Source organism: Octopus bimaculoides, chromosome 1 (genome assembly GCF_046866305.1).
Source record: "Octopus bimaculoides isolate indiv1 chromosome 1, ASM4686630v1, whole genome shotgun sequence".
Lineage (NCBI taxonomy): Eukaryota > Metazoa > Mollusca > Cephalopoda > Octopoda > Octopodidae > Octopus > Octopus bimaculoides.
In genome coordinates this window covers 46165838-46185534 of record NC_142928.1, presented here as the reverse complement: position 1 = coordinate 46185534, position 19697 = coordinate 46165838, and the positions used below count along the sequence as shown (strand labels likewise).

At 32.3% G+C, this 19697-nt stretch overlaps 1 protein-coding gene across 3 annotated transcripts in view; it reads right to left on the bottom strand.

The window, feature by feature from the left end:
- Positions 1-19697, bottom strand: part of LOC106884018 (uncharacterized) — a 1573201-nt gene that overhangs the window by 1152489 nt on the left and 401015 nt on the right. The gene's annotated exons all lie outside the window — the stretch shown is intronic.

Below are 19697 nucleotides of genomic sequence, written 5' to 3'. Positions count from 1 at the left end.
ATACGTGTGTGTCTAGCGTTGTCATGGCAGAACACGATTCCTTTACGATTTGCTAATTCTGGCCGTTTTTCTTTGGTTGATTCCTCCAGTTTCATTACTTGTTGACCGTAAGCATTTGAATTGATTGTTTGGTTCTTTCGAAGTAGCTGAAAATACACAACAGCCTTGTAATCCCACCAAATTGACAGCATAAACTTTTTTTATTCATTTCATCTTTCGTTATGGTTTGTGCTGGATCATGATCCTTTTCGATTGACGTTATTGTAGACAATCCATTTTTCTTCACAAATGATGATGCGTTTAAAGTAAAGAGCGATTTCATTGCGTTTGAGATGCATATCACTAATATTGATTCGTTGTGTTAAGTGAATCCCTTTCAATCTATGTGGAAGCCAAATATCAAGTTTTGTAACGAGTCCAAGATATTTTAAGTGATTTTCAATTTTTGTGCGTGATGCATCTAACCTTTCCGCAATATCTCGCACAGTTATATATCAGTAAGCTTCAATTATAGCTTTAATTAGGTCATCATAAACTTCAGTATGTCGACCATAACGTTGGTCATCTTTGATTGAAAAATCTCCAGAACGGAATTTTTTAAACCATTTCTGACATATGCATTCTGTTAAGCAATCAATACGATAAACTTCACATATCTCTTTGTGAGCCTCAGCAGCTTTCTTGCCATTACGGAAACGAAAAAGGCAAAATAAAGCGAAAATGTTCGTTTTTGCACTCCATGTTATAATTGACACTCAACTAAGTGCTGTAAACAAAATTAAGCACAGTTTGCTTCTAAACAAAGCTAAAAGTAACGGCCAGCAAAAGTCAAAAGGCAAAAATCATAATATTGACAAACGTCATAAAACAAATCGTACCTATATATTTGCGAAAAACGCAATTAGTTTCTTCCCAATAAGATATTTATATTTAATGTATTAGCATAACTATGCTTCCCATTTCGTATTTGTAAAAATATCAATTTTATTTTCACGTGAATTTTGTAACATTTAAAACTGCGAAATTTTTAGATGGTTCTCTCTCTCTCTCTTCTCCCTTTAACTTTCTCTCTTCTCTCTTTCCTTCTCTCTCTCTCTCTCTCTCTTTCTCTCTCTCTCTCTCTCACTCACTGGCAGACACATGAGAAAGGAAAGAAGAAATAATTGAACTCTCAATGCATCAAATTATATCATTATAATTCAGTCTACTTCGATTTCATAACATCTTCGATTTTATATTTCACTTCAGAATTACCACAATTTCTCATTATAGAATACTTGAATACAAACTAAACTATGAATATGCACTTTATATTTTTAAAATTATGATAGGAAAACAACCATGTGAACTTTCAATAAATACTAAAATACATGACTTACTAAATCCTGGAATAGTTTCTCTTGAATATTATTTGGAGCAGAGACACATAATAAGAAGTCTCTCCTCAGGCATTTAACTAAGTATCTAAAACCAATGAAATCCTATTACCTCAAAATTTGCCCTTGAAAAACTTATCTCAACTGATGAATGATGAACCCTATAGATTGTCTTATCGAAATTGTGTATACAAGAACGCCTTTGACAATCCGGTGTAAATAGAAACGATTGCCCACGGAAGTTACAGAAGAGTTGGACATTTTGCCATGATATCGTGTAATTAGGCCATGTTTATATAACAGGTATTTATTCAAGGCTAATGAAACCCGTATAAAATGCTGCGACTAATTAGTATATAAATGAACTATCCCGAATGTTTTCCTTTCTCTCTATCTTCCCGTCCCACACTCATTTTTACTTTCTTTTTGTGTATATAAGCCTACATATATATTGTATTAATACATGGGATGTGTATTTGTGTGTGCGTGTAGAGAGAAATAGAGAGTGAGAGAAATAGAGAGACGTGTATGTTTATTATATATATATATATATATATATATATGTGTGTGTGTGTGTGTGTGTGTGTGTGTGTGTATGTGTGTGTATGTGTATACATACTTATATATGTATCTATCTATCTATCTATCTATCTATCTCTCTCTCTATATATATATACATATATATATATATGTGTATGCATATGTATATATGTATGTATATGTATATACATATATGTGTGTATACAGTACTGCCCAACGAATGTTTCATAAATTTCACTTTGCATTCTTCTGTAGTAGCAATAATGGGTATCTTTATACTTACGTTAATAGAATTATATATATATATATATATATATATATATATATATATATATATATATATATATATATATATATATATATATATATATATATATATATATATATATATATATATATATATATATATATATATATATATATATATATATATATATATATATATAATATATATATATATATATATATATATATATATATGTATAAGTTAATAAATAGCATTTGATTAAAAATATGTGTCATAAAGTATATGAGGAATATTTTCTAAATAGAGAAAGGCTAAACGTCTATGTGTAGCATTTAATGGAAAACATCAATTAAGATATTAACATACTTAACGTTAATAATGTCAGCAGTCTATTCATGCGCCCTTGGAATAATTTACATCAAGAATAAAGTGCATTAATGGACAAATTTAAAAAAAAAGACAAATTTGAAATAATATTCATCCTAAGACTATGGGAGAGTATTTCCCATTTGTTAATTTACACCTCCTGTATTCAATAGAAAATTAATAGAAAATTATTAGAATGTTGTCAGCATTTAATCCATTTATTTTATCTCCTAGCTACGACTATGTGAAATATTGTATTTGGAATAATATTGAATATGTTTTTGATTATTTGATAAAAGTGTTTGAAATATTAATTACTGAGAAGTGTGAAGCATTTAAACGAAAAGTATCACCAAAGCTAAAAGTATGTGATGTGCTTGCATTATTATTAAATACTTATCCAACGAAGATCGGTAAATTCAAATTATAAACCCTGCAAAGAATCACTTTATATTACGTAATATATGATATAATTATATTCGCAAATGTCTCAAGAAGAAACATTTTCCTTTAGCAGAACGCCGTTCTCAATTAAAATATGCTCTCTTAACACGTTTTATGTGTAGTAGAATTGATTACTGATGTTCGGTTGCCATTATCTAATAAAACATTTTGGAATCGCTTGTTTTTAACAGCTATATATATACTGCTTCACTCGGCCTATTGCGTTTCCAAGAAATTTCGTATTGTACGTAAAACCCCTTCACATAGGCGAGATGCGTGGACTCCTAGTAGAAGATGTGGGACTTATTTCGATGTGTAGTTATAAATAACCTATACATGGATCTTCGTATCTAAACTTTACACTGAAATTCAGAGGCGAGAGAGGGAGAGGAATAGAGAGACGGAGAAACTTGTTGCCACATTTCTGTTTCACTTCTGAAATAAATAAAATACACTTCAAAGACTTAGAAGTCTTAAAAAATATCAACTTCGTCGTTTCATGAGGGTGTAAGCATGTCGATATCTTCCACGTAGTTGGTGGAAAATGTGCAAGTTCTATAAATAGTAAGTACGGTGCGCAACATATCGTCAATATATGTCATAGCTGTATGCTTGGCAAGATGGTTCGCATGAAGAAGAGTTGAGATCTGTTTCTGAAATTTTCATCAATCAAGACGATATTGTTTACGGAGAGGGACACTTTTTAGTGAATGTTGTTCTGTAATAATGAAGTGGGGTTAGAAAACAAAGCACAAAGCCGACTACGGGAAGGAGCGGAGAATTTGCAAGTGATTATGAAGTTGACAATGGGGATAGAAATGTGAGCATATAAACGTGAAATTTCCCATGTACTCAACAGGCTCAGCAAGACAGAAGAAATGGCTTTCAGCAACCATGAACTCCATATGTTTCTCTTCGACAAAACCTAACGTATGCCTTTCGCGAAACCTCAACATGAATCTTTACATCTAAGGCTCATGCGGCCTCTTCAAAAGTTACCTACTGATATTTTTTAAAATTTTGTTTGATCTCTTTGATAAAAGCCCTGAAACACGTTAGCGAGGGATCCGTAGAGGTGGACTGACCATTCAGATAATTCTATCCGGTCTTTCACTGAGAAATTTCTGTTCTGAAAATCATCCCAGAAAATCTCTGAATTGTGTACATACTCAAACTAAATAATCGACAATTTAGAGATATACTACACGTCCTATCTAAGCCATCATATATCCTACAATGTATATGAAAGCTCCTACAACAGAAGCATTATCTGTACATTATACACTCACATAGAGGAATACTTGTAAACAATCAGAGGCATCACGAAATATCTGAAGAAATGTTACATTCAATACTTCACATTCAAACCTCGATTTGTTAGAATGTTAATAGAATCATAGGCTTCAATAGCACATCCTCATTATACATTGAACTCATTATTTAACAGTAGATAAGAGATAACCGAGTTTCCCTACTTACTATAACCACATTAGTTTCTACATGTCATTTTCGCCCTTCAACTTTGAGTAGAAGATACCCGCGATACACCAGTCATCACTTCTGTTTACAAAGAGATCTGAAACTTGAAATATAATATAACACGTTGCGTTTTTTTTTTTCCTTTTATACACTTTTTCATTTCAGTTATATTTTAAAATTTATAAATAGTACATAATTCTTCAGTAATTATCCAGTTTGGCTATAATGTCCTAATATACACACACAACGGCGCGCGCACACACGCTCACAAACACACACACGTATACACAACACATACGCACACAGATACATGCGCACACGCATGCACATAGACACATTTATATCTATACATTTACACATACATGTACATAATTCTAAACATTACATGTAGACACACGCACACATACACACGCACACACGAACAAACACACACACACAAACACGTGATTCGAGCGGGTACAAATAAAGTTAAGGTTTTTATAAAATATAATCTTTCTTTTTATTTTAGTTGATTTCATTTAAACTCTGCATTTCACTTAGTGTAAAATCAAAAAGGTGAAGAATCTGGGATTTATAGTTTGTATGGTTAACCAAGTCTTTTTACGCTATATAATGGATTCCTATATTTCTCACTTGATATTCGACCTTAACATAGAGTGTTGACCGTGGCATTTGACTAGTATTCTGCAATCCTTAAATTCTTACTCCATCTTTCTCAGTATATATATATATATATATATATATATATATACGTGTTTGTGTGTGTGTGTGTGTGTGTGTGTGTGTGTGCTTGTGTGCGCGCGCGTGTGTGTGCACATACACAACCGTACATGCACGCATGCATACATATATACATGCCCTGCTGATTTCTTGTTTGGCATGATGTGACGCAACTCGAGTCAGTGCTACGAATAATTTTCCCAATATTCTCTTCAGTATCAAGATAATTATAGAAGCCAATCTCCTTACCCACACAGCATTTCTTATTTACACACAGTTCCGAATGCATCAAATAACATACAATGAACATATCTGGTTGTATATTAAAAGTTTCTACAAAATCACGCTTCTAGTCGTTTGTGATTCCGTAGATTTGCTAGTGACGTCGCTTCCCGATAATGCTGACAGTAACACTTATGTAATATCGATGCTATATATAGGCTTAAGGCAATCGTTTTAAGAGAAATGAACAATCAAAATAATATCTGACCAAAAATACTTATCAAATCCCAAATAAAATCGAATGTAAAAAAACTTGACTTTATTTGAAAACGTTGTCAATAACCAAACGAAATAAAACCCAAAGCAGTTTCAAATGCAACTGGAAGTATTTAACTGTAGAAAATGTAAAGAAAATACAGTACCACGTAATGTTTGAACAAGAGTATACTATATAAACTATTATTGGAATAATATGAAGTTTAGACTCTGAAATACTTATCAATTAGAAAGCACATGTCAATAACAAATTTCTGCATATTGATTTAGCACATCAATAGACAGAATCACAAACAAATATGGTTGTGATGGAAAATCGACCTCAGGGAATACTTTAAAAAATTAATATTGATGTCTACAGAAAATTTTCTTTCATTTGTTTCGCGAAATCTATTCAGGTATTATATAGTAATAAAAAGTAGATGAGTTGAGATGACTTATTTTTCACACACAAGAAAAAAGAAAAAAAATGTAAGGCACCAATGCAAAATTAAAAGCAGAGCGTCAAATCAACCGTCTTAGTATGTTAGATAAAAACTTGTTTTATTCTATAATAGGAATGTTACAGAATAAAATATGAATTACAAATAAGTAGTAAATTATGAATTGGCGTATACAACTCGTGCATGCTAATGTGCCAGAATATGCTGCCTTTAAATGGTCGCTGTACCTTGGAAATAGCAGCCATGTGTCTCAGGAAATTTTGACACATCTTTTTAGTATACATTTTATATACTGGAAATGTTTTTTTTTTCAATTTGGATGGTCATTAAGCAAACAATAAACACACACTGGTTCACTTTCACTTGTTCATTCTTAAACAACCAACATATCGATAGCTTGCTTCATCGTTCGGTTTAACAATCAATTAGTTTTCTGTCAATGCCCTTTCATCGTTTCTAAGCAGATTTACCGGAGAGACGACGTGTCATTGATGAAGTTGACGAAAGAACATTGATAAGTAACTCATTCATTATTTTATTGGGATCGGTTAGTTGGTCAGTTAACCAATTATATAATCAATAATAAACAAGTAAAATTGAACCGGTGCGTATGTTTATTATCATCGGAATCACACCACCCACATGAAACATCACAAAACGTCTTAACACGCAAGTTACCAATAAGAATATTCCAAAAAAAAAAAAAAGAAAAAGATTTGTTGTTGAACAAAAAAATCATTGAACTCGAATCTGTTATAGACTAGAGTACGTTGAATACAGTTTATGCCACATCTAAATCATTCACCTGGCAAATATCCATTTCCCAGTAACTCTAAAGTTATTACAAAACTTCATTATCAGTGTATGTGTGTGTGTCTTTGTTTGTGTGTGTGTGTGAGTGTGATTGAGTGTGTATGCGGCTGCCTGTGCACATACTCTTAAAACTGTAGCTGTTGTTTCTCAGAGGTAAATAAACTTCAACATTCAAAAGCATGTATTTTTTTCTAAATCTTTACTTCTACTCTTTGAAAACTAATCACCGACTTTGTTGCTAAACATCTGTACCATCAAAATATAACGCAATATAAACTGTATTACACACTATGAACTTAATGCTACATCAATTATTCTGAAGAACATATCCGCATACTTACCATCAATAATTCCAGTTTCAAGGTGATACATATTGCAGTGATCACTAATAACGACACTGCGAAAATCAATATTAAGCAAGATATAATCATGAATGAAATTAGATGTCATATATTGCAATCATCAATGGATCGTCAGTGGATTTATTCAGATATGAGGCAGATTAATTTTTCCAGGTTATAGAGGGTTGTGATCTACACCCTTGATACACAATTGGTAAAATGATACATTTTGAATATATACACCGATGATCATCCAATGGTTTCTGACATTGTGAATATGATAAATTCATAGTAACTAAGTTTGGAATTAGAAGCAACATATATAATATATTTACAAAAGATCTCATGGAGGAGATTTGATTTTTCAATTTTTATACATTACAATAATGGATTTTTTGTTCAGGCCTTAACAATGAAAGTTTCATTGAAAATTTCACAGCAAACAAACACACATACGCAAACACACATGGACATCATATATATATATATTTATAATCAGGCCTATTCGCAATCATTTTACGAGTGGGTAACCACAACGAGACTTACACCAGGTAGTCCATTTATTCCGAAGCTCGAAGAGTCGATCCCTGTTCTATGCTCGGTTCAAGGCATAGATCGCAACTCCAAATATCAGCAGCGGGGTCAGACAAATATACTGGTCAACTACCATCGCATCATGCCAGTTTGGTACCCCTTTGAGCAACATCACATTCACTCATCTGTCCCCAAGTACTCGCTTAACATTCCTAACATTTATAAACTATCTTGCCTCTATCACTCCAACATATGTAAACACCAAAGCGTTCCTCACCCCGTCCAGCCATCCACACAAACCGAGGTCTACCTTCAGTTCTGCTGCCTACCACTTCTGCATTCATCACCCTCCTTACATTCCGCTCATCCATCCTCCACATCCTCAGTCACTGCATTTCCTGTTTGACGTAAAAGACAACTAAAAGGTGCGGGAGCGAAGTCACTTGAAAACCACTCCTCTTAGTAATTTCATACTGCTAAAAAGACAAGAAGAATATATTTTTAGGAATATGAAATTACTAGGAGGAGTGAATTTCCAGTCCCTTTGCTCCCACCCCTTTTATTCGCCTCTTACGTCACATATGCGCTGTCAGTATTTCATCTCAAATCCCTGGTAACATAGAATAGATTTACCACCTACAATATACTTGACGATTTCGATTAATGCAGCAACGTAGTTGGTTACTGTTGCTATTTCACCATGAGAAAATGAATCCATTACAACATTATTTCCTCAGAAATGTTTAGTAAATCAATATGATACAGAACGACAATAGATCTATGTTTAAATATGTGGATGCTAATGATCCTAAAATTCTAAGGGAATTTCAATTCCGCTGGAGTTTCTGTCTCAATATAGAAGTATAATATTACCCATGTAATATTACAACAGAAGCATGCACTAATGCATCTATGCACTTAACTGCTTACACACACACACATACGTAAACAGAAACGCATACACATATCTATCTATGAGTATATATATGGGTGGGTGTGTATTCATATATAGACATACACATTATTCTCTATCCGCTGTTCGTTCATTCCCCCATTTTTCCTCTATATATTTTTTTTGTGGAAGAGCGTATGCTCGTATCATTAAAGGCATTTCCATTCTTCACTATTGTCGAACTAGACCTCGATTTTCTTTCCTCACCACTCTTCGTCTTTTGTTTTAATATTAGTGTTAACACTTATGAAGTTCCAGTAGTCGATATAGATGTTTACATCCATTCTATATAGGATAACAGATTATTAATAATATATAAGGAAAATGAACAGTTTGAACACAAACTAAAATCAATTTATTTATATAATAGTCTTCATATCGCCTACGTACGTTTCAATTTATTGCCTTCATTCAAATTTTATGATTCAGATTGCCTTATGCTTTTGAAATGTAAAACTCTCTTCAGAGCAAACATTGACAAGAAATTCATTCTCATTGTGACGGATGGCGAGTTGCTTAACAGCTTAAATTGCAGCATGAGTTTGTGCGTTAGTGTCAAATTTGTGTCTTTTTGGATTCCTTTGTAAAAATGTCTTCGGATTCAACTACGACCGCAAGGGACAACGGATAGTTGTGGTTTTGAGGAAATGGCCCATAATACCAGAAACACTGAGGCATGCACAGATACACTGAGACATACACAGATACACTGAGACATACACAGATACACTGAGACATACACACACAAGGAGACAGAGTGACACACACACACACACACACACACACACACATGCAAACACACGTACACATATAAAAACACACAAATACATGAACATGCAAAATACATACATACGACCGGAGACATACATATATGCATATGGACATACATTCATTTAGACGATTTGTTCGACTCAAGGTGGAAAAAGAAAAGCGAAGACAGGTATATAAACAACACACACGTTTATTAGATTGACGCTCGGGAAGGTGAGAAAGTCTTTTACAGGGGAGAATGATACACTCAAGCGCGCGCACAATATAAACTTAAAACTGGAAATCTTAGAGTCAGAATATGTAACGTTAGAACCCTTAAATTAATAAATTTAATCCTCATACAGCATTAAACATAACGTATCAGATTGATTATTATAATAAGATGAGTTTGTGCTTCTCAGCGTTCGCAGTTGTGTATCTGGAAAAATAAAATGACAGCACTGTGCCATCACGCATAATTGCACAGGCACTAATGAAGAAAATTTGTCCGAAATATTGAAAAAATTAAAGCTACGACTTTACATATTCTATAGTTTTCAATGCTGCTTTCTATCAATGTTTTCACATTTTCATTTATAAAATTAGTTTCAAGTATTAGAAAGAGATCAGGTGGTATTTATGCATATCAGCAAGCCGAAAGATGAAATTGCAAAATTGTCCTCGGCGTTATTTGGATCCCGAGCCTAAAGACGGACGAAATGCCACATCACCGTTATTCTGTTATTCTGTTATTCTGCTTCTAATATTGAAACATAATCGAAACTCATAATCAACTGCACTTTGCAATGTATATTGTAGCAAACCACACCGACTTCCGAGTGACGAATATTCTCTAATTTTAAATGCATTCGCAAATATTATATATGCATATATGTATGTACGTATGTAAGCTTGCATACATGTATTCATGTATGTATGTATGTACATATATATATATATATATATATATATATATATATATATATATATATATATATATATATATATATATATATATATATATATATATATATATATATATATATATATACAATAATAAGGGCAGGGAATCGTCAATTAATAATAGAATTAATAATTAACAATTTTGCCAAGTAGTTCAGTATGAAAAAACCTTTATCGGTAAAACCATTTATCATCATAAATATACAGGGATTAGCATTGAGTTGCTTCTCCAACATACTGAAAATTTAGAAAGAGCAGTCAAAGAAATACTGATTCTAAACTACAAATTTTTCTCTAAACGGATGGCGATATTTATGGCACACATAGAACAAAAACGATTCCCTGCCCTTATTCTTGTATATTTTATATTTGATACCTCTAAGTTAGATGGTTAAACCGTAATCCCTCCACACGGGACTTTTTTTCATACGGGACTATTTGTGACTCACATGGAATAGATTTCTTTGGGGTGGGATGCCTGAACTCACTAGCCGATGAATTCGTAAGTGCCTTTCTTATCATTGATTATTGGTGTCGCATGGCCAAAACTTACCGTGAATTTTTTTAGAGACACTTTCAAATTTATCAGAATATCGGACTGAAGATTTGGAATAGAGAAATGTTCATTCTCTTAACCATGAAACGATCGTATCCGATTAACTAAAGACTTCTTTTGTTTATGCTTTTCCCTCCGGTTTTTGTTCTATGTGTGCCATACATATCGCCATCCATTTAGAGAAAAATTTGTAGTTTAGAATCAGTAGTTCTTTGACTGCTATTTCTAAATTTTCAGTATGTTGGAGAAGCAACTCAATGCTAATCCCTGTATATTTATGATGATTATATATATATATATATATATATATATATATATATATATATATATATATATATATATATATATATATATATACAGGCACATATGCATACAAATATACATACATATCTACGTAGATGTATATATATATATGTGCGTGAGCGTGCGCATGCGATTATGAATGAATTAATCGCTGACAAGGTATGAGAGGCGAAAATTATAAAAAAGCCAAAACGATTTTAAATGTTTGTTACAGGAAATGATGATTTATGTTGACAAGAAAACCTATGTAATAGCTTGTGGGATAGAAACTATTACTTATAGTTAAGTAGATATATTTTAAATTTAAATCGAATTCAGACGGTTGATTCTGACGCGCTAATTTTCAATGCTTTTTTTTATTGTTATTCTCTTCATACGATATTTTCCTACTAATATAGAAGTTTATGATAAATGATGATGTACACAATTGTTACTTGCATTTTCATGTTTTTATTGAGGCAGTTTTAAGCCTTGTATATCTTCCCTAAGCATAAATCTTACAAACCCAATGGTTATTAAAAAATGTATTCAAAAATGACCGTTTCTGTTTTTTTAGAATTATGGCAATTCACTAGCGCATACTACTTGTAATGATGATAATTTCTTTCTTTCCTGTTACCGGTGCGCTGAAAACAACAGCAATGAATTAGTTAAACCCATAATAAATAACACGAAGAAAAGAAAGTATATATACATGTACATATATATATGGACAAAGGTAAAAGAAGATATGATGACAGAAGTAATAAAAATTAAAATGAGAAGTGAAATTGTAATCTCAAATTGCTCGATATTCTCAATTATTGTACTTATCACTTCTTTTACTTGTTTCGAAAAGTTTATTTTATTGGAAGGGTTGTCTGTATTATATCATATAATTTAAGTTGGTCTTGCCGTTTTTCTTTTATAGAGCAACGAACGAAATTCAAGCTTATTTCTCTTGCTTTTTGCCATAATTTTACAGTGATAAATGACAATTTTATAAACTATTTTACGAACAGTTAATTTTATCAAAATGTTATGCTCACTAAAGAAACGACTGAAAAGTCTCTGATCGTCATATTAAAGTTGAGCTAATAAAATAATATGTATACATGAGTTGACGTGTAAGCATTATATCCGTAGATATATATATATACAGTATATATATACTTTTTTTTAAAGCATTCCTGTTCATCGGACAGTTTTGTTAGGAACAAAACTGTCCGATGATCGGAAACGTGAAACTCCGAGTAACAGTTTTTTGTTATATTTCTGCTGCTTTTAAATAAAGCATATTACTCTACCTCTGGTATTTGAGTACTCTTTCTGGCACCTTGTTGCACATTTATGTGCTTACTCCGATATATAAACATACATGTGCATATACCCATACACACACACACACACACACACACACACACACACACACACACACACACACACATATATATATATATATATATATATTTACACATACCTCTATGTATTAATATGTAGATATAAATATAGATGTACATTCACTTGATGTATATAAAATCAACTACAATGTATGCTTAATTCCAAAGATTTGCAGCAGAAACACGTTTCAGAATGGAACTTCCAAAAGTTACTTGAATAAATAAAGTTTGTTCATGCATACATTTTTCATCCCTCGTTTTCGTATCTTAATTATTTACTCAGTATGCAAGAGGAGGTTCAAAGATTCGAAAGCACTTTTTACCTATCAAATCAAAAAAAGTTTAACCTCTTATCTTAAACGATTCCAAAGTAGGTTCCCTCTCTATGCACACGTATGTATATATGTATGCGTGTGTGCGGGTGTATGTATGTGTGTGAGTGTTTGTATGTGCGTGTGTGTGTGTGTCTTTGTGTGTGTGTTAGTAAATGACAATGAGACCAAAATATTAAATTCAGATAGAAAATTAACAGTAGTATGTATGTATGTATGTATGTATGCGTGTGTGAGTGTGTGTGTATGTGTGTGTGTGTCTTTGTGCCTCTGAGCGTGTGTGTCTGTGTGTATCTATGTGTGTGTGTGTGTGTGTGTGTGTGTTTGTGTTTGTGTTACCGAATGACAATGAGACCAAAATATTAAATTCGGATATAAAATTAACAGTAGTAAAACAAATAATACTAAAGTTTCTTATAATCGTTTTGTTTCTGTATTATGATGTACGCCAGAAAATCAGTAAATTTGGGAGCTGTTTTTCTTTGAAGTTGCACACGAAACAGGCATTAGTCAATTCGTTGACTGCCTCTGAATAACATTCTTTGCAGTGATTAAACAGATCCATACCTATTTAGAAAGACACCGACGTTTGTTGCTCTCCCTTTGAGATGCTAGCTGGGGTTTTTTTTTCTATAGATCTATTGCTATATATTTTTCCTTTTATATCTAGAAAACGATACATTGTTACCATATTTGTTTGTCCTTCGGTGAAGTATATGGATTTCTTTTAAATGTCCGTTATTTCGTCGTTGTTTTGCGAAGTAATGTCCATGACATGTAACACTGTTCTTGTTTTGCAAAGTTGTGATTCTTGCTAGCGCATTTATCGGCTGTACGTATATATTGTTGCTGGTAATCAATTTGTATTTTTATTCAACTTTATGCAAAATCTACGCAGTTAAAATGCAAAGATCAAATTTACCTGTTTCACCATTGATTGACAAATGGTATTTGACTTTTTTTAAAATATAAATGGGTTCTCACCAGAGACGCTTACATTACTTGACGAATCTGAGAGAAAGGAGTCGATCTGGTGCTGTAGCTGAAAGAGCCGGAGCTACTGATTTACTTATTTTCTATTGAAGACGGATTTACAATGTTTTCTTGCTTCGGAAGATTATCAATTCGCTGATTATTTTATATCTAAGGATTGTTATGCATTTAATCCTATAATTGGAACCGTTCTTTGACTACATCATTTAGTTAGGCTGCTACTTTATCGAAAATATATTACACAAATATGAAGCTGTTTATTCTTCTTTTTTTTCTCCAGAGATATATAATTCTATCGTTTATTTTTATAAGTATGTCGATATGAATCTTACATTTGAATTTTATTAAATAAAAGTCAGTAACATATCTGTAATCTTTCTTGACATATTTTCATCATATATACCATCATCGGTTCACAGATAGCATAATACGATGCATTCTGATATACTGACATGTTATCTGTAAGCAAGCACGACAATAATCATGCATTTTACTCATATTGCTCTATTCTGAAAGTTTCTTATGTAAAACTTGAATCTACATATGAATTATCCCTTAAGAAGTAACAAACTGAATATCTCATAAAATTTATACTAATAATTATGAAAATTAAAAATTTCATATTGCATGATAACATATGGACAAACAAATTACATATCTGCATAGTAATATTTTGATTAAACTGGGAATGGTGTTTCACTTATTTACATCGTAGGAAATAATCATAGGACTTAGTATTATAAAATTGGAAAACATATTGATGGTTACATTAAACTATTACGTAATAATAGATTTCCTAAATTATGAGACTGTTCAGTTAGATGAAATAATGTTATTGTACATCACGCATAGACATTTCTTATTCACTTCATTTGTATAATATTCGTGTTTCGATTATTATCACAGTGATGTCTCACATCAGTGTATTATTCCGATTAAAGTCACAAATGTAGATTCATAAAGAACATTTATTGTAGAGATCTGAAAGGGCAAAAATCTGATTGATGTGAATTACAAGATTCAATCATCAATGATACAAATGAAATAAAAATAAGAAATGTTAGCTGGGAAAATATAATGAAATATAATATTCATCTCCAATTTGTTTTACTTGAAAGAAATAGTATTATTCAATAGAGGAAATGTGGTATATAAAACAGAAATATCATTGCGCTTGTAAACAGAGTGCTATTTGAGATGCATTCCTCTTTATTGCTAATTATGAAAACATAGATACGGATATTAAATAACCAAACAAATAAACTTACAGGGATAAATACACAAAGCAACTGCAATATGAACCAATCCTAATTAGGAGAATTGTGTAAATCAGAATTGCTTCATTGTTCTAGCAGATATAAATGAGAGAACTTTCCGACCATAATTCAAAGTTGGATACATTTCTAGGGTAAAGCCAAAGATGCTCCCTCCTCTATACTATATTAACTAACTGTGTACGCCCTGTGCTTTTAGAGATGGTTGCTGTGTGAATATCATTTCAATACCCTACAGGAAGTAATACTACGTAAGTAGGTTAAACATAACTTTACAGAATGAAATATAACAATGATTGGCAACAGCTGAGGAACTGATACATCTACACTGTAGATGTGCTTGAGAGTATTGCATATAAATACATATATTTAAAAGAAAATAAATAAAATGTATAGAAATAATTTAGGTATGTTGTAACTCTATAGCTAGTTGAAAAATCTTTGGTAAAAGACTCAAACAAAATGGAGTTCAATTGTAATGCAGAGTTCATGGAAATACTAACAATAATCAAACTTAAAATGAAAAATAATATACTAGAGAGTGACTAATATTATGCTTTTATTTCAAATGACTACCAACGAACTTTGTTCATATTTCTGACAATGACATCGTCGTCAGTTATGCACTACATTTTAAAGAATGAAAAACCAAATGACTGAGTAAATAAAAAAGTAATATATACTACTTGATAAATTATATAGACATGACGTTTAAATGAAAATTATTATGATATTTATAAACACAAAATGAAAATCTATCTACTGTTAACGTTTTCTTACGTAGGGCATATCTGTGTGTCTCCTACATATTCATTATATATTATAGAAAAAAATCGTAAAATACTAAACGTACAAGATACAGATTCTAAACAAATGCCACAAACCATTTTGGCCGAGGCGTTCACAAATCTGCCAGCTCGTCGCCTTAATGAGGGAAATGATTAAAATTAAATTTCGGTTGAAATTATTAATAAACAAAAATCAATACGAGCAAATGAACTGAATAAGCGAAACCTAGACGGAAGGCTCACTCACCCACAAATTCTCACGGGTGGTAATTTTTTGAAATTAAATATTCATTTGAAGTATGAATATAATTCTCAAGCTTATTAAGTGTTGAATCTAATCGTTCTTAGTAAGGTAGCAACGAGCAATATCATCCCTCTGCTCGGATTTACTTTTACGTATAAGAATAATATTCCCGTAATTCATTACTGTTTTCTTCAAATTGCTCGTAGGGATTATGACGCAAGTTAAACCTTATTTAATTAAAGAAAAAGAAAAGTTGATTGACTAATGTAAACTTTGATAAACCGTGTCTTTGAATAACTAAAATATAACATAACCTTTTACGTTGCATGTGTATTAGATCAGGCCTCAACATATACTGGATAACAGCAAAATGTCTAAAAGCTCTCCGCCCATGCTGATATCTTATATCTCATGTTTCATATTAATAGCGGTGATCAAAATTAATATACATAGGCGCAGGAGTGGGTGTGTGGTAAGTAGCTTGCTTACCAACCACATGGTTCCGGGTTCATTCCCATTGCGTGGCACCATGGACAAGTGTCTTCTACTATAATCTCGGGCCAACCAAAGCCTTGTGAGTGGATTTGGACGACAGAAACTGAATGAAGCCCATCGTATATATATATATATATATATATATATGTGTGTGTGTGTGTGTGTGTGTGTGTATGTGTGGGTGTGTATGTGTGCGTTCGTGTGTGTGTGTGTGTGTGTGTACGTGTGTGTATATGTTTGTGTGCCTGTGTTTGTCCATCCAACATTGCTTGACAACCGATACTGGTGTGTTTACGTCTCCGTAACTTAGCGGTTCGGCAAAACAGACCGATATAATAAGTACTAGGCTTACAAAGAATAAGTCATGAGGTCGACTTGCTCGACTAAAGGCGGTGCTTCAGCATGGCCGAAATCAAATGACTGAAACAAGTAAAAGAGTAGAACCTCGATTTTCGAATCTGTGTGTCTGCCTGTTTGTCTATCTATATCTATATGTCTCTATATACATATATGTCTATATATATGTCAAGAGCAGAGTTCGTAAACCGAGGTGCCATTGTATTAGGAAATTTGCATGCTTTTAGTTGTATGTAAATATCCTTGTCTTCTGAAACATCTTTAATCCACGCTAGTATTTGAAGTAGTCAAGCCATATGTAGCATGTTAGTTTTAAACACTGTCATTTATTGGCATTAGTTTCTTTCATATGTCAATAATAGAGTTTACTAATTGAAATTGACTGAACTCTAGATCAGTTTTATCGTTACATGTTTCAATTTTCGTTTGACGTGATTATCGACATATATTGTCTTCATATTAAATATTTGTTATCGCAGACACATTGGCGATGGCAATTTAAACCTTGAGTTTAAACCATACACATTGCTTTATTCAGTTTAACCAGCAGTTTGTTTGCTGCCTGTGGTGCGAATAGTCTTAATTGCTGCATTCAATCTGGGTTGGCGAATTTTCTAGCACCTTAATTACAGAAATCAATATAGAAATGGATCCCTGAAATATCCGGTGAAATTACTAATAATAGACAAATTGTTTTTATTCTGCTCTTCGGAAATGTTCAATACACAATCACATCTTCTTTAAAATGGTATTTCTATCCATATATTTATGTATAGAATTACGATATGTGCACATAGATAAGCACATACAAACAATTCACAGAAACACACACACACACGCGCGCACATTGACTCATTCACAGATGTAAACATCATGTACACAGTCAAACACCAACATAGGCACGAATACAGACGCACGAACATTGTTTAATAAAACATTAGCAGTTACTATGAGGATTCGAAGTGTGGTGGACTGGGATGGATTCGTCCGTTCCTTGTCATTCTTTGATGATATTAGCAAACTCATCGATCCCGTTATATATTCGATACTCAAATGCATTAAGTCAGCCTTTATCTAACGTTTAATTCATATTAGAAATTATCGTATCTGAAAAACCTGTATTCATCTTTTAAAATCGTGCATGGTTTATGCAGTGTTACGATCATTCTGCAGATTTCTTAATAGTATTAACTTCCATGAATTGGCATGCTGTTTAGTCGCACGTATACGTTTTGGTTAATGAAAGTGATCTGCTGCATATTTTTGAAAGCTAGACTACTTACATTTTATAAATGTCCCGAAAATTCGGTTTGATTATGTATTTGCTTTACTAAATTACACACCTAAAAACATTTGTTTTTTTAATGTGTGATACACAAAATTCTTTGTTTAATAATGATCCGTTTTATTCAGTTATTTCTTATTTACATAAAAGGGACCACTCTGTCCACGAGCTTATTTTTATGGATCCTTTGAAACGATCAAATTCAAACTTCTCTTTGATTTTACGTCTATGTTCCTTCCCTTCTAAATGTACTATTTTTATTCTTAATTTCTTTAATATTCTTTAATTAAATAGAATGTTAGTAATTAATTTTGTTGTTTTCAACTTTTGGCACAGGACCAGTAATTTCAGAGGAAGGCATAAGTCGATTACATCGACCCCAGTGTTCAAATTGTAGTTATTTGATGGGCCCTGAAAGAATAAAAGACTCAATCATCCTCCACAGAAATAAGTAGATCCAAATGAAATGCCGACAAGATGTTTGCCTGTCGTGCTCACGAATATACCAGCTCACTATCTCTATTATTTCAATTAGTATTTGTTTCTATTAATAGACATTATGACTATTGTTATAACTATATTTGCCTCCCACAATTAATACGTTTTGAGATTTATTTAACTTTGTCTCTCTATCTTTCTCTTTCATTGACTATCCTTCTCTTTCTCTTTCTCATTCATTCACTTTCTCTCCCTTTATCTTCCTCTCACTCTCTTTCTCTGTATCTCCCTTTATCTTACTCTCTCTCTCTTTCTTTTGTCTTCTCTCTTTCTGTAATAGACATATATATTAGATGCATATCACCAAATATATATGTAGAACGGAAGAGAGAGAGAGAGAGAGAGAGAGAGAGAGAGAGAGAGAGGGAGAGAGAAAGAAAGAAAGAAGGATTTATATGCAATATATATGTTTTAGTGAATGGGAGAGAGATTGACATGAAAACGTGTGTGTGTGTATCTACATAAGTACGAACACGCATATAGGTGTAAAAAGGTAGCAATCTTTAAAGCGAGAGAGAAAGAGAGAAATAAATCTAGAAAGAGAGAGAAAGTAAGAAAGATAGAAATACAGAAAGAAAGAAAGAAATTATGCATACATATAAAACGAATGTAATAAAACTGAAGAGGTATCTAAAAACCGTTTGATAGAAGAATTAATCATATATATATATATATATATATATATATATATATATATATATCAGGATAAGATCGATATTTAAAATAT